This window comes from Caretta caretta, chromosome 13 (genome assembly GCF_965140235.1).
Source record: "Caretta caretta isolate rCarCar2 chromosome 13, rCarCar1.hap1, whole genome shotgun sequence".
Classification (NCBI taxonomy): Eukaryota; Metazoa; Chordata; order Testudines; family Cheloniidae; genus Caretta; species Caretta caretta.
In genome coordinates this window covers 41,982,904-41,997,054 of record NC_134218.1, presented here as the reverse complement: position 1 = coordinate 41,997,054, position 14,151 = coordinate 41,982,904, and the positions used below count along the sequence as shown (strand labels likewise).

At 53.7% G+C, this 14,151-nt stretch overlaps 1 pseudogene; it reads left to right on the top strand.

Annotated features, from left to right (window-relative positions):
* Positions 1-2,624: 2,624 nt before the first annotated feature.
* Positions 2,625-10,068, top strand: LOC125629006 (Ig heavy chain V region 3-like; annotated as a pseudogene).
* The last annotated feature ends 4,083 nt before the right edge of the window (positions 10,069-14,151 follow it).

Sequence of the window (14,151 nt, the reverse complement as noted above, 5' to 3'; positions counted from 1 at the left end):
GCAGAACTTCAGGGCTATTTTAACCCCCCTTTAGCGCACACCTCTCCCCGTCCCCAACTTCTCCTTCCGTGCAGAGAGGTGGGGAACCGCAGCCAAATGGCTGGCTCCATACCGGCACTGTGCGCGCTGGTGCGGGACTGTCCGAGTTCTGGGGAGCAGAGGCCCCGGTTCTTAGCGCTGCACTGGGCCGCGCTGCCCCGGGATTTCTTTCCCAGCGCATCGCCAGAGACCGTGTGTGTCCTGCCTTCGCCCGCGGGGGGAAGGGCTGTTCCTCCGGCCACGCGTTCACATGCAAGGGATCCCGATTCCTTTACTCCGCCATTGGTCCGAGTGGCGGCGTGGTGAGGAGCCTAATCCAAGAGAGGACCCGTGCCCAATGTCGGCTCTTGGGCAACCCAGGCTGGTAAGAAAATGCCCATTTCCGACTTGAATTACACAAAGGACCCAAGGGGAGCGCTCGCTAGTCACTGCGGGCAGAACTGGCAACTCCAGAGCGGTATTGAAGAGCCTGCTTGAAAACACAAGTGCCTCCACTTGAGAGATTTGTTTTCCGGTCCAGGAAATTATCCCTGGTTTTCCCAGGCTGCCACACTAAGCCTCTGGAGAGTAAATGTATCCGGTAAAGACGAGCTTCTACATGAATGCCAGGTTCCCGATCCACCCCTAGGGGTTGATTTGTCTGTCCTTAAAGAAGGGAACAGATGCAAACGGAGTGACAACATTTCCTGTCACACCCCCGCCGTGTCCCCGACCCTGCAGGAGACAATGGCTGCAGCCCCACGTGTCTGCAGTGAACACCCACAACTCTCCCTGGGAAATTCACTCCCCACTTAGCAGAAGAAGATGCTCCTCTGGCTGCACGTTGCTTTCCTGGCAGCACTTCCCCAAGGTGATTTCTGGCCCTAAAAGATGCGGGGCGGGGAGACCAGTGTTACTGTGCACGAGGCTAAGATCCTTCTCTGTTCTGTCCTCAGGGGCCAATTCGCAGGTTCAGCTGGTGGAGTCTGGGGGAGGCGTGAAAATGGCAGGAGAGTCTATCAGCATCGCCTGTAAAGCCTCCGGGTTCACTTTTGGTGACTACTGGATGCACTGGTACCGACAGTCTCCCGGGAAGGGACCCGAGTGGGTGTCCGGCATTAGCTATTGGGCCGGAACCGACAAGAGATACGCTGAGTCGGTGAAAGGGCGATTCACCATCTCCAGAGACAACCCCAACAACCTGCTCTATTTGCAAATGTCTGGCCTTAGACCCGAGGACACGGCGGTGTATCACTGTGTGAGAGGCACAGTGACTGGCAGGGACTCTAACCACGCACAAAAACATCCCCTTTGCAGTCACAGCCTGCCGCGGGGCACAGCCCAGGGGAAGAGTCAGACACACAGAGAACTGAACCAAGGAGAAAATGGCCCCAGCGTTGCGATCAGCGCCTGAAGGACACGGCTTTTGTGGGGCTGCAGAGACAGGTCAGGGCTGGGGGAGGAAACACTGGAGGGTAGCAGGCCCCGTTTTCTTTGCTGCACACCTGCCCATCTGGGCTCGCAGCGAGCTTCCTCTCTCCCCGCCCCTGCCCCTAGGGGGCAGCACCCCCGCTCTCTCTTGCGCTCTCTCACTTAGATGATTCCCAAGCAGCCTCTAGGGGGCAGGTGGGGTCAGCATTTCTTTGGTGGACTCCGAGCCGTGGCAGGGGGCAGCCAAAAGGGGACAGGGTCTGATGTCACTAGATGCTGGCAGATCTGATGCTGCCCCTTTGGCTTCCCCTTGGTGCCCCAGCTAGGAAGTCCTGGGATCCAGCCCAATGATTGGACCACTAGGGCAGGGATATGGTTTTTCCAGTGTAGGAAGTTCAAATTAGGCTCCCAGATCCTGATTGGTGGGTTCCCGAAGAAAGGGGCGGGTTTCACAGGCAGCAGCTTCCAATGGCTTCAGTGCACCTTTAACTGCAGTAATTGTCCGGCTTACTGGCCATGGGAGAGGTAATAGTGAAAACTGGCCAGGTGAAAACTCAGCACCCGCAGTGAGTGAGAATAGCCCCCCACCTTCCTGGGATGATATTACGTCACCCAACTTGTCTTGTTGATATCCTGGGACACACACACACCGCGGCACAACTGCCTTCCATAGAGCAGGGAAGAGAGTGAGACAGCCCAGTCCGGGTCTGCCCTGCTGTGCTGGGTTGCAGACATTTGAGGAGGAGTGAGAGGCTTGTATATGGGATGTATGTGCCCCTGTTTCCTGTGTGTAGGCTGGATAGCTCAATACAGAGACAGGTTTGATAGACAGATAGATTAGATGAGTATCAGATAGAGAAAGGGATGTATGACATGGATAGATAAGTGGTAGAAAGATGCACACTCTCACACAAAGAAAAGGAGGACTTAGAGACTAGCAAATTTATTGGAGCATAGGCTTTCCTGAGCTACAGCTCACTTGATGGGATGCATTCTGATGAAAGAAAAGGAGGACTTGTGGCACCTTAGAGACTAACCAATTTATTTGAGCATGAGCTTTCGTGAGCTACAGCATCCGATGAAGTGAGCTGTAGCTCACGAAAGCTCATGCTCAAATAAATTGGTTAGTCTCTAAGGTGCCACAAGTCCTCCTTTTCTTTTTGCAAATACAGACGAACACGGCTGCTGCTCTGAAACACTCACCCAGATGGAGGGAGAACGGACGAGAGAGGGAGAACCAAACCCCCAGAGAATTTCACACCCTCTCATGACCACAGCCACACTCCGAGAGAGTCGCTGTTCCCCACACACCCTCCTCCCCCGACCTACACACGCACGGAGGCCGCTGCTGTCCTTTCCCAGGCATTTGTCTCCCCCAGAAGCTGCATCGGTGGCTGTGGGGCTCATTGGCTTTCCCCCTCCGCCCCGGGTACAGACATGCCAGGGGCTTGGTGGCTGGTGCTTTGCGCGCTCTCTGGCTCTCCAGGTGAGCATTGAGGGGCCCGGTCCCCGGGAACTCTGGGGGGCTCCATGGAAAGTTTAGACTTACCTCTCCCCTCTGTTCCAGGTGCCCTTTCCCAGGTGCGGCTGGTGGAGCCCGGCCCTGGGGTGGGGAAGGTCTCCGAGCCCCTCACTCTGACCTGCGCGGTCTCTGGGGAATCGATAGCGAGCAGCGATTACCTGTGGTAGCGGATCCCGGCGTCTCCAGAGACAGGACTAGAATACCTGGGCGTTATCACCCGCTCCGGGACTCCATTCCCGGCCCAGGCTCTCCGGAACCGCCTCACCCTCTCCAGAGACACCGCCAGGAGCCAGGTCTCCTTGCAGCTGCTGTCCCCGAGAGCTGCGGACCCCGCCACCGACCACTGCGCCAGGAGAGGGGCCCAGCGACACAGACAAAGGGGGGCCTGGGACAAAAAGGGGGATGGGTACATTTCACAGGGACTTTCAGGGCAGTTGGAGACCGAGGGAGAGACCAGCTGGGAGAGATGGATCCCTGCGGGTTGAAGAAGGGACCAAACTCAAACCAGGCGGTGTGTCATCCCGGCCCCCTCTACCAAACCTGAGCGCCGGTCACAGTGTCTGCAGGAGCGGATCAAAGAGACTCGAGCGCTCGGGGGCAGCCTGACCCCCCAGCCCGGATGTGAGACTTTATTCCCCGGCGATGAGCGGCCCCTTGTGTCCCTGGGGGAGATAGTTACCAGGGGAATCCCAAAGCCTCTTCCGACATCCAGAGACCATTGCTCGCGAGCCTGGAGCGGCGTTTGCTTTCCCGGGAGAGATTTGTCTGCAGCAGGCCGGTCTCAGGCTGCGCTGGGGCATTTCTCACCGGGGTCTCGGCTGTGAGGTGCTGGGAGCAGAGCTTTGGGTCTGCGCTTGTGCCCTGCAGCGCCTGACACACTTCAGGTGGATGTGAGAACCTCACAATAACCGGCCCTGTTCCAGGAGCTCCCTGACACTCATCAGCCTGGAGTCTCCGCCCTTCTCCAGGGCAGGGTGTGGGAAGGGGGGTGACTTCGTTTCCTTTCCAAACCAGGTAGCAGCGGCTGGGAGGCTGCAATAGACAGAAGCGGCTGCGCCTTGTGTTTGTGCCGTTAAGGGCTGGCGCCGCCCCCCGCCGCCCCATTATCCTGACAGGGAGAAGTGACCCTCCAGCTCAGTGAGCAATGCCGGTGTGGGTACAGTTTGTGTTCCTTTTAGCCGCTTGGAAAGGTGAGAAAATGTCTGAAAATACAGGGAACCTAGAAATTATGTCTTTTTAATTGTAGTGTATCTATTTCTGTTTGTCTGTATAAACCTCCTTAGTATCATCTATCTATCTATCTATCTATCTATCTATCTATCTATCTATCTATCTATCTATCTATCTATCTATCTATCTATCTATCACCGCCATAAATTTGAATCCATCCAGGCAACATCATACTTTCTTTCTTTCTTTCTTTCTTTTTCTTTCACAGTCCAATCTATACAATGTTCCATGCATATCATTATCCCATCTCTTTGTATGTTTCTAATCCCCCAGTAGCTATTCATCCATCCAGTGTCCCTGCGCTGTACTTCTCTCTCTATCCATCCGCATTTCCCCCTCTACTGTCTTCTCTCTCCAGCTATGCTTTCCTCCACTCTATTAGCTTGAAACTTCTCTGTCTATCTCTGTTGCTTAGATGCCCCTTATCACTCTAGTGAGAGTCGTTAGGTATGACCATTTATCATTATGCTCATTAATGTGCTTTCTCCACCAGGTGCCCAGTCGCAGATGCAGCTGGTGGAGTCCGGGGGGGCTGTTAGAAATGAAGGGGAGTCCATCCGGCTCTCCTGTAAAGGCACCGGCTTCTCCTTCAGCAGCTACGACATGTTCTGGTACCGGCAGAGTCCCGGGAAAGGACCGGAGTTTGTTTCACGTATTAACTACACGGGTCAGACCCACGTTACGCGGACTGGGTCCAAGGGCGATTCACCATCTCCAGGGACAACGCCAGGAGCGAGCTGTACCTGGGAATGAGCCGCCTGAGGCGGGGGGACACCGCCCGGTATCACTGCGCTGCTCCAGACGCACAGTGGGCGAAGCCGGTGTGAGCTCAGACAAAAAAACCCTTTCCCGGGCCCCAGGGGGAAAGTCTGCTCTCTGAGGAGCGGAGAGACCTGGTGCGCTCCGTGCAGGGAGGGAAGGGAAAGTGAGTCACTGCAGGGGGCACCAGAGGTGACTGCCGGAGAACACAGGAAACCCCAGCCCCACCGCTTGCCAGTCTGCTGCCAGCTGCCCCCTTCCCGCAGCGTGTGGCCCCCACCCTCGATCCCTAGGCTGGACCCACCTCCCCCCGAGTGATGTGAAAAGGGGAGCTGCAGGGAGAGCATGAGGGCGCTCGTCCTATGCACTCTAGAGCGCTGCGTCCCAGCGCCCATCCCCGTGAGCCCGGCCCCTGCTCCCTGAAAGGGCCGCTGCAGGGAGAGAGAGGAGAAAAACTGGCCCTGAATCGCCACGCGTGGGTGTGTCTGTATGTGACTGTGTGAGCCGGGCAGAGAGAGAGAGAACACGTGTGTGTGTGTGTGTGTGTGTGACAGAGATATGGTATGCATGACGCCCGTCTCAGGCTGCCCTGGGGCATTTCTCATCGGGGTCTCGGCTTTGTGGTCCCAGGAGCAGAGCTCTGGGTTTTCACTTGTCCATTGTAGCGGCGCCCAAGACAGTTCTGGTTGGTGTAAGAACCTCACAATAACTCACCCTGTTCCCGGGGCGCCCTGACACCCATCAGCCCGGATTCTCCGCCCCTCTCCAGGGGCAGGGTGTGGGCAGGGGCGTGACTTCTTTTCCTGTTCCAAACCCGGCAGTCGCCTCTGCCTGGGAGGGTGAGACAGAAGCAGTTTGTGCGGTTAAGGGCTAAGCCCCTCCTCGTCTTTACAGGGAGAAGTGACCCTCCAGCTCAGCGAGCAATGCCGGCGTGGGGACAATTTGGGTTCCTTTTAGCAAATTGGAAAGGTGAGAAAATGTTCGAAAATATAGGGAATGTAAAGATTATGTATATTGAATTGCAGAGTGTATCTAGGTCTTTGTTTGTCTGTATAAACCGCCTTAGTATCCATCCACCTATCATCCACGCATTCGCATCCATCTAGGCATCATGGTGTATTTTCTTTTTCTTTCTTTCTTTCTTTCTTTCTTTCTTATACAATGTTCCATGCACATCATTATCTCATCTGTATGTTTCTAATCCCCCACTAGCTATTCTTCCATCCATTGTTCCTGTGCTGTATTATCCCTCTCCCCATCCGGATTTCCCCCACTTCGGTAGTCTCTCTCCCTGTATGCTTTCCACCACTGTCTTAGCTAGTAACATGTCTGTCTGTCTCTGTTGCTTATATCCCCTTATCACCCTAGTGAGAGTCCACAGGTATGAACAATGATCCTTGTGCTCATTAATGTGTTTTCTCCATCAGGTGCCCAGTCCCAGATGCAGCTGGTGGAGTCTGGGGGGGGCTGGTAGAAATGAACGGGAGTGCATCCGGCTCCCCTGTAATGGCACCGGGCTCGCCTTCAACACCTATTGAATACACTGGTATCGTCAGAGTCGCGGGAAAGGACTGCTGTTTGTCTCACGTATTGACTAGGATGGGTCTAGTTCTTGTTAAGTGGATTGGGGTTCAAGGGCGATTCACCATCTCCAGAGACAACGCCAAGAGTGAGCTGTACCTGGGAATGAGCAGCCTGAGATGGGAGGACACCGCCCGGTATCACACTGCGCTGTTAGAATCACAGCATATCAGGGTTGGAAGGGACCTCAGGAGGTCATCTAGTCCAACCCCCTGCTCAAAGCGGGACCAATCCCCAACTAAATCATCCCAGCCAGGGCTTTGTCAAGCCTGACCTTAAAAACTTCTAAGGAAGGAGATTCCACCACTGTCACGGAGTGTGGGGGAGTCCAGGCCCTGCACCCCTCTTCCTGGGATTCACTGAGACTCTCAGCCAGCCAGTAAAATGGAAGGTTTATTGGACAACAGGAACACACTCTCAAACAGAGCTTGTGGGTACAACCAGGACCCCTCAGTCAAGTCCTTCTGGGGGAGCAGGGAGCTTAGACCCCAGCCCTGGGGTTCCCTGCGTTCCTCCACCCAGCCCCAAAGTAAAACTAACCCCCCCCAGCAGGCTCTCTCCTGCAGCCTCTGTCCACATTCCTGGGCAGAGGTGTTACCTCCCCCGCCCCCTCCTGGCTCAGGTTATAGGCTCTCAGGTCTCCCATCCCCAGGGCACATTCCCAGGTCAACACTCCCCCCTCCCTGCTGCCTCACATCCTCACATCACCTCCCTAGGGAACGCATTCCAGTGTTTCACCACCCTCCTAGTTAAAAAGTTTTTCCTAATATCCAACCTAAACCTCCCCTACTGCAACTTGAGACCATTACTCCTCGTTCTGTCATCTGCTACCATTGAGAACAGTCTAGAGCCATCCTCTTTGAAACCCCCTTTCAGGTAGTTGAAAGCAGCTATCAAATCCCCCCTCATTCTTCTCTTCCATAGACTAAACAATCCCAGTTCTCTCAGCCTCTCCTCATAAGTCATGTGTTCCAGTCCCCTAATCATTTTTGTTGCCCTGCGCTGGACTCTTTCCAATTTTTCCACATCCTTCTTGTAGTGTGGGGCCCAAAACTGGACACAGTACTCCAGAGGAGGCCTCACCAGTGTCGAATAGAGGGGAACGATCACGTCCCTCGATCTGCCGGCAATGCCCCTACTTATACAGCCCAAAATGTCATTGGCCTTCTTGGCAAAAAGGGCACACTGTTGACTCATATCCAGCTTCTCGTCCACTTTAACCCCTAGGTCCTTTTCTGCAGAACTGCTGCCAAGCCATTCGGTCCCTGGTCTGTAGCAGTGCATGGGATTCTTCCGTCCTAAGTGCAGGACTCTGAACTTGTCCTTGTTGAACCTTATCAGATTTCTTTTGGCCCAATCCTCCAATTTGTCTAGGTCCCTCTGTATCCTATCCCTAGCCTCCAGCGTATCTACCTCTCCTCCCAGTTTAGTGTCATCTGCAAACTTGTTGAGGGTGCAATCCACACCATCCTCCAGATCATTAATGAAGATATTGAACAAAACTGGCCCCAGGACCGACCCTTGGGGCACTCCACTTGCTACTGGCTGCCAAATAGACATGGAGCCATTGATCACTATCTGTTGAGCCCAACAATCTAGCCAACTTTCTACCCACCTTATAGTCCATTCATCCAGCCCATACTTCTTTAACATGCTGGCAAGAATACTGTTAGAGACGCACAGAGCGGGGAAGCCGGTGTGAGCTCGGACAAAAACCTCCTGACCCCGGCTCCAGGCCCAGAGGGGTAAAATCAGCTCCCTGGGGAACCGGGGGGCAGAGACCTGGTGCACTCACTGCGGAAAGGCCTGGAAACTTAGTCACTGTAGGGGTACCAGGGAGGTGTGAATCCTCGGGGACACAGGAAACCCCAACCCTACCGCTTCCATCACACTAACAGAGCTGGCCCAGAGGGGGTGTGCCACACTGGGACCTGGCTTGGGTCTGCTTGCTGTTCCGCAGACGGGTGAGACACAGCGAGAGGAGGAAAGACAGACAGACACACAGCACCCTTCCCTCTCCCTTCCCAGCGCATTGCTGGGGGTTTGCAAAGGGGAGGATCTACTCAGCGCCTCATCCCAGCTCCCGTCCCCTGGGCGCTCTGGCTCTCTGAAAGCCACGCGGCTGCAAAGCCTTAACCTGAGCCCGGGGTTTACGCAGCCTCCCTGAGCGTTCACAGCTGGTCGGGACCAGAGGCGGAGCTGGAGGAGCGATTTTTCTTCACGTCTGGACAGAGATTCAATAGTTTCAAAGCAATCACCGAAGCAGATAACCAATAACCAATAAGAAATAACTGCAAACAAAAATCCCAATGGACAACACACAAATCAATTCCCAACATACTGAAATCTGGTAACCAAAACTTCGCAACAAACACTAACCAATAACAACACAACAGAATCAACATGCGATCTTGAATATTTATTTAAATTCACTTGCGACTCTTTTTAGGGGTCCACGTTTTATTTTAAAAACTCCAGATACAAAACATGCAACAAACATAGCCAAGTGTAAATCAGTTTTTACAGTGAGAAAACCCCTCTGAAAGCCATAGAAGATCTGTTGCTTTAAAGAATCAAGGGAACTTCAAATTTTCAAGTCAGAAAAGGTCCCCACTATCTAGGTCTGTAACCCGGTGAGAGGAAGAGGTGATAGATGAAGAATTGGTGGGGAACAGAGAAAGAGGGGGACTGGGGATTTCAAAGGAGGTGAAAGGACCTAGGTGTCTGACTCCCTTTGGGGTTTATTGGGATTTGAGTGCCTAACTCCCTTAGGCAGCTTTGGAAATCCCAACCAAGACCACAAGCGGGGCGTGCGGGGAAAAGAGAAAGAGACACAGGCAGACAGAGCCAGGACTCACACACTCATACTGTGCTGTGTCTGTTTGTCTTTATACAACACAGGGAAACCACACGGTGAGAGCTGACTTCCGAACAGCTAGAGGAAGACATGCAGCGTCTGGCTACTTACCGACACGGCTTCTCCGCCGGGTTCTGGGGGCGCCTGCAGCCGAAGATAAGGAAGACCTCTAGAGGGCTCCCCGACTATTTATGTAGGGTTAGTACCCGATCCCTACGCATCACAGAGCGCGAACCTTTCTGTGTCTGCCTGCGAGCTAGAATTTGTTACAGGTGTCGGCAGAGGTTTGCAGCCCGAGGCTCACGCTTCAGCCGACTCGCCCGAGCTGTCCGAGCTCCGTTGGGTCAGCGGCTGGACTGGAGAGTTTTGACACCTTCCAAATGATTAGATGTGTCCTCCTGGCGCTGGCCTTGGCGCCGTGTGAGTCTCTGTGTGTCTCTGTGTGTGGCTGTTTGCGTTTCTCTGTGTGTGTGACCAGGGGGGAGGCAGAGGGAGCCTTTGCTCCCTGGGCATCTGATTAAAGGATTATTTTGGACTCTCCCACGCTTGTTTCTAGGTGCCCTTTCCCAGCTGCAGCTGGTGGCCTCCGGCCCTGAGGTGGGGAAGGTCTCCGAGCTCCTCCCACTGACCTGCGCTGTCTCCGGGGTCTCCATCACTTCTCGGGATTACGTATGGCACTGGCTCCGTCAGCCTCCTGGAGAAGGGCTAGAATACATGGGACGGGTATATCTATATAGCAGGAGCACACACGCTCCGTCTCTCCGAGGCCGGATCACCATCTCTACAGACACCGCCAAGAACCAGGTCTCCCTGACGCTCCGCTCCCTGACAGCTGCGGACACCGCCACCTATTACTGCGCCTGGAGAGACACGGTGACACAGAGACCGAGGGCCTGGGACACAAAGGGGGCCAGCCACACGCGTCCCCTCCCAGAGAGAAGGCACCTGACTTTGCCCTTGCGGTCCGCCCCCTTCCGCTGTCCCTTGAAGGAGACGCTTTGTCAGAGGCCGCCAGGAAGCTGGAGAGAAGCAGAGAAAGAGGAAACACCTGAACTTGTGAATGGGCAGCAGAGACTTTGTTACAGGAGTCCGGCAGTTTCGGAATCCCCAATCCGGGCCTGCGATTGCAACAGTCTCTCCTGTCTGCTGAGCAGCTGAACTGGGGAACTGAGGTTCTGGGGTCCTTTCTGACAAATGACCGGCTATTTCCTGGCTGCGCTAGCCCTGGCCACAGTGTGTGTGTGAGAGAGAGAGAGGAGAATCTGAGACAGGCGTCCGGCCCAGGGGTGGGGCAGGTCTCGGAGCCCCTCCCGCTCACCTGTGCTGTCTCTGCGTTCTCCATCACTGGTCAGTGTGATGAAGTGGGACTGTTCTTAATGTTCCCTCTGACTAGTGTGGGGTGCCTCAGTTTCCCCTAGGCAGTTCTTAAGTATCTAGGTGGTGGGGTAAGGGTGTATGATCATTGCAGAGACCTAGAGGGCATGTGTGTGCAGGGGTCTGGACACAGAGAATGGCCAACACCCTGTTTCCTGGCAACTGATGGCCTGGGCCCTTCCCCCCTGCAAGGTGAGACCTAAAGGGTTGGAGAACAAAGGAACCAGGTGAGGTCCTGCCCGGGAAAGGGACAAAGCCCAGGGGAGGAGGGGCTGGAGGGAGTTTCAGTTTGGGGTTGGCTGGAGACATGGAGTGAAGGGCAGACGTGGTTGTCGGCTCACTGCCCCCCAAAATGGACCCAGTGAAGGGGTCCGGTTCTCTGCACCTGCAAGCTCTGTTTTAGACCATGTTCCTGTCGTCTAATAAACCTTCTGTTTTACTGGCTGGCTGAGAGCCAAGTCTGACTGAGGAGTTGGGGGTGCAGGACCCTCTGGCTTCCCTGAGGGGCAGAGGATGCTGAATGCATCCGAGGTCAGACCCAGGAAGGTGGAAGCTGTGTGAGCTGTGTGTCCTGCAGACAGGCTGCTCCCAGAGAGGAGACTTCCCCAGAGTCCTGCCTGGCTTCATGGGGAGCAGTTTCAGAGCATCACCCAGGGACTCCGTGACAGTCAGCACTCCTACTGACACTGGATCCGGCAGCCTCCCGGGAACGGGCTGGAGTTGCTGGGGTGGATACACCCCTCTACGGGGCAGACATCCTACCCCCCTTCCCTGCAGAGCACGGTCACCATCTCTGCAGATGCCACCGAGAACCAGGTCTCCCTGCAGCTCGGCGCCCTGACTGCTGCGGACCCCGCCACATATTACTGTGCCAGGGGACACACAGTGACAGAGATTGGGGGGGGGGGGGGCTGGCACAAAAAGGAGGTGGCTCGAAACGTCAGCGGGGCCCATGCACGGGGAGGGGCAGTGATACAGGCAATGGTGGGTAGGCTTCGCTGTCGGGTGGTGCAGACATTTCACAGGATCATAGAACCATAGGGGGAGAAGGGACCGCACAGGCCAGGGTGTTAGCTACTCTCCTTACCAGCCAGAGAGAGTAGGACACACACGGACACTTCAGCACCCCACCTTGCCACAGAGTCCTAGCCCTCTCACAGACAGACACAACCCCCAGCTCACCTACAGTCACACTCACTCGCACAGGGTTTAATCTGTGCCAGGGCTGAGCCTGGCCCCTCTGGTTTGCCGTGTCAGCTATGAACGTACAGATGTTGCTTGGGCCCCAGCACCGCTTTCATTACAAATTAAGCACTGCACTCACACCCAATGAAAACACAGTGTCAACCCCCGCCCCCATCCACATATTCACACCCAGACCCAGAATGTGCCCCACCCACAACCTCACACCCACAGTCACATCTACCCGCCTGCAAAAATATCCCACCTGCACCCACTCCCCTCCCCGGTACCACTCAGCTTCTGACTGCCGGATGCCGGGACTGGACAACAGGGGATGGATCATTCCCTCCTGGCCCTGTTCTGTTCATTCCCTCTGGGGCACCTGGCACTGGCCGCTGTCGGAAGACAGGACACTGGCATAGATGGTCCTTTGCTCTGACCCAGATGGGCTGTTCTTATGCTCACTCTCAGAAACACCCACCAACACCCACAGAGTCACATCCGCCTCCCCTGACTCTTCTCAGCCTCTCCCCTGCATTACTGGGCTGTGTCCTGTTTACCTCCATCCCATCTCCGGGAGTGAGGCGCAAAGGGAGTGGTTCAAAGAGAGATGGGGCGTTTCTTTCTCAAAGGCCAACCACAAGTAATTGGGGTTGATGCTGGAGGCACTGGCTAGACTTCTCCGGTCTGTGTTAAATAAGAGGTTAGAGCAGATGGCCCCTCTAGCCTTAAAATCTATGAGAAATGATTTCTATCTCGGCTTGGATTCGATTTCTGTCAGGAGCTGTTGGTAAATGTCTGATTTCTCTGTACACACACAAACAGATGAAAACACATTTCCATGAATAATCATCAACATTTACAGACAGGCAAAGTAAGAAAAATAGCAATTGAGAATTTATTAGCGTCTTCGTTAAGGCTATTTATTCTGTATATTTTGACATGTGATGTTGACCATTTGTGTTTTAATGGTTATAAAGTGTGAACTTTTTGAATTGCAACATTTGCTGCCATTAAATAATTATTGTCTGACCCTCATATTTTCTCCAAACTGTGAACATTTAAATAGATAAAAAGACTTAAAACCCATCATTTTGCACAACTGTGAAAATTTAAACAGCTAAATATAAAAAAATGCTTAAAATAAACATTGATATTACCCATGGAAATTATTTAAAAATTGTATTCCTCCAAGTCTGTTTGCAAACAGTTTAAAATCTTTTGATTCAAAAACTCACTCACAAACCTGATTGTATGCTCTAGCCACTAGGCAGAGACAAGCCACATTGCGGGAATGTGTGTTAGTTGTGTTAGGCTGCTTTTCTGGGATGAGAAAGGTGTTCTTGGTGTCTCAGTTTCCCATCTGGAAAGAAACCGCCATCATCATCATCAATCTTTCCTTTTAGCAAAGCAGAGAGTAGCAGCGGTTTCCACCATGCATTGGAGGCCCATGTAGAGTATTCACTAAGGAGTCCATTTTTTAGCATCCCTGTTGGGAAGATGTTATGTAGGCAGACTTCATACATGGCTCTGTGTGTGTGCGTACACACACACACACACAAAACAGCAAGATAACTACCACCGTAAAATCATAGTTGAAACAAGAGTCTGTGATTTTTATGGAGCTGTAGCTATCTGGGGTTTAATGTGAGTGCTTTGAAGCAGACAGATACACACAAAAGTGTGATAGACACAGAGATAGGCAAGACTCTTCTTGTGAGCTTCCCCCCCATTGGCTGAACCTTCTAGGATCAATCACCACCCCGGATTTCCTGTCTAGAAGCTCCCAGATCTGCAGAAATGTTCTCTGCCCAGAAGCTCAGGTAGCCACCTTGTGCTGCTCTCCAGTGGTAGAAATGGGAGTATCTTTGCTCCTTCTGAGTTTTCTGGGCGCCCCAGTGTTGTGTGAGTTTTTTTTACAGAGGATGCACTTGCAGGGTGTGTCGGGGGAGCCAATCTGGCAGGGTGGGTCTATTAATTTTGCACCCCTTCTCCATTTTTCTAGGTGACCTTCCCCCATTTAGACTGGTGGAGTTTGGCCCAGCAGTGGTGCGGCCCTCAGAGACTCTGCAGCTGAATTGTGCTGTCTATGGTTCCTACATCACGGGTGGAGGGACCTTCTGGTATTGGTTCAAGCAGAGTCCCAGGAACGGGCTGGAATGGATGGGGCTGATTAATTCCAAGGGGGATACTGCAT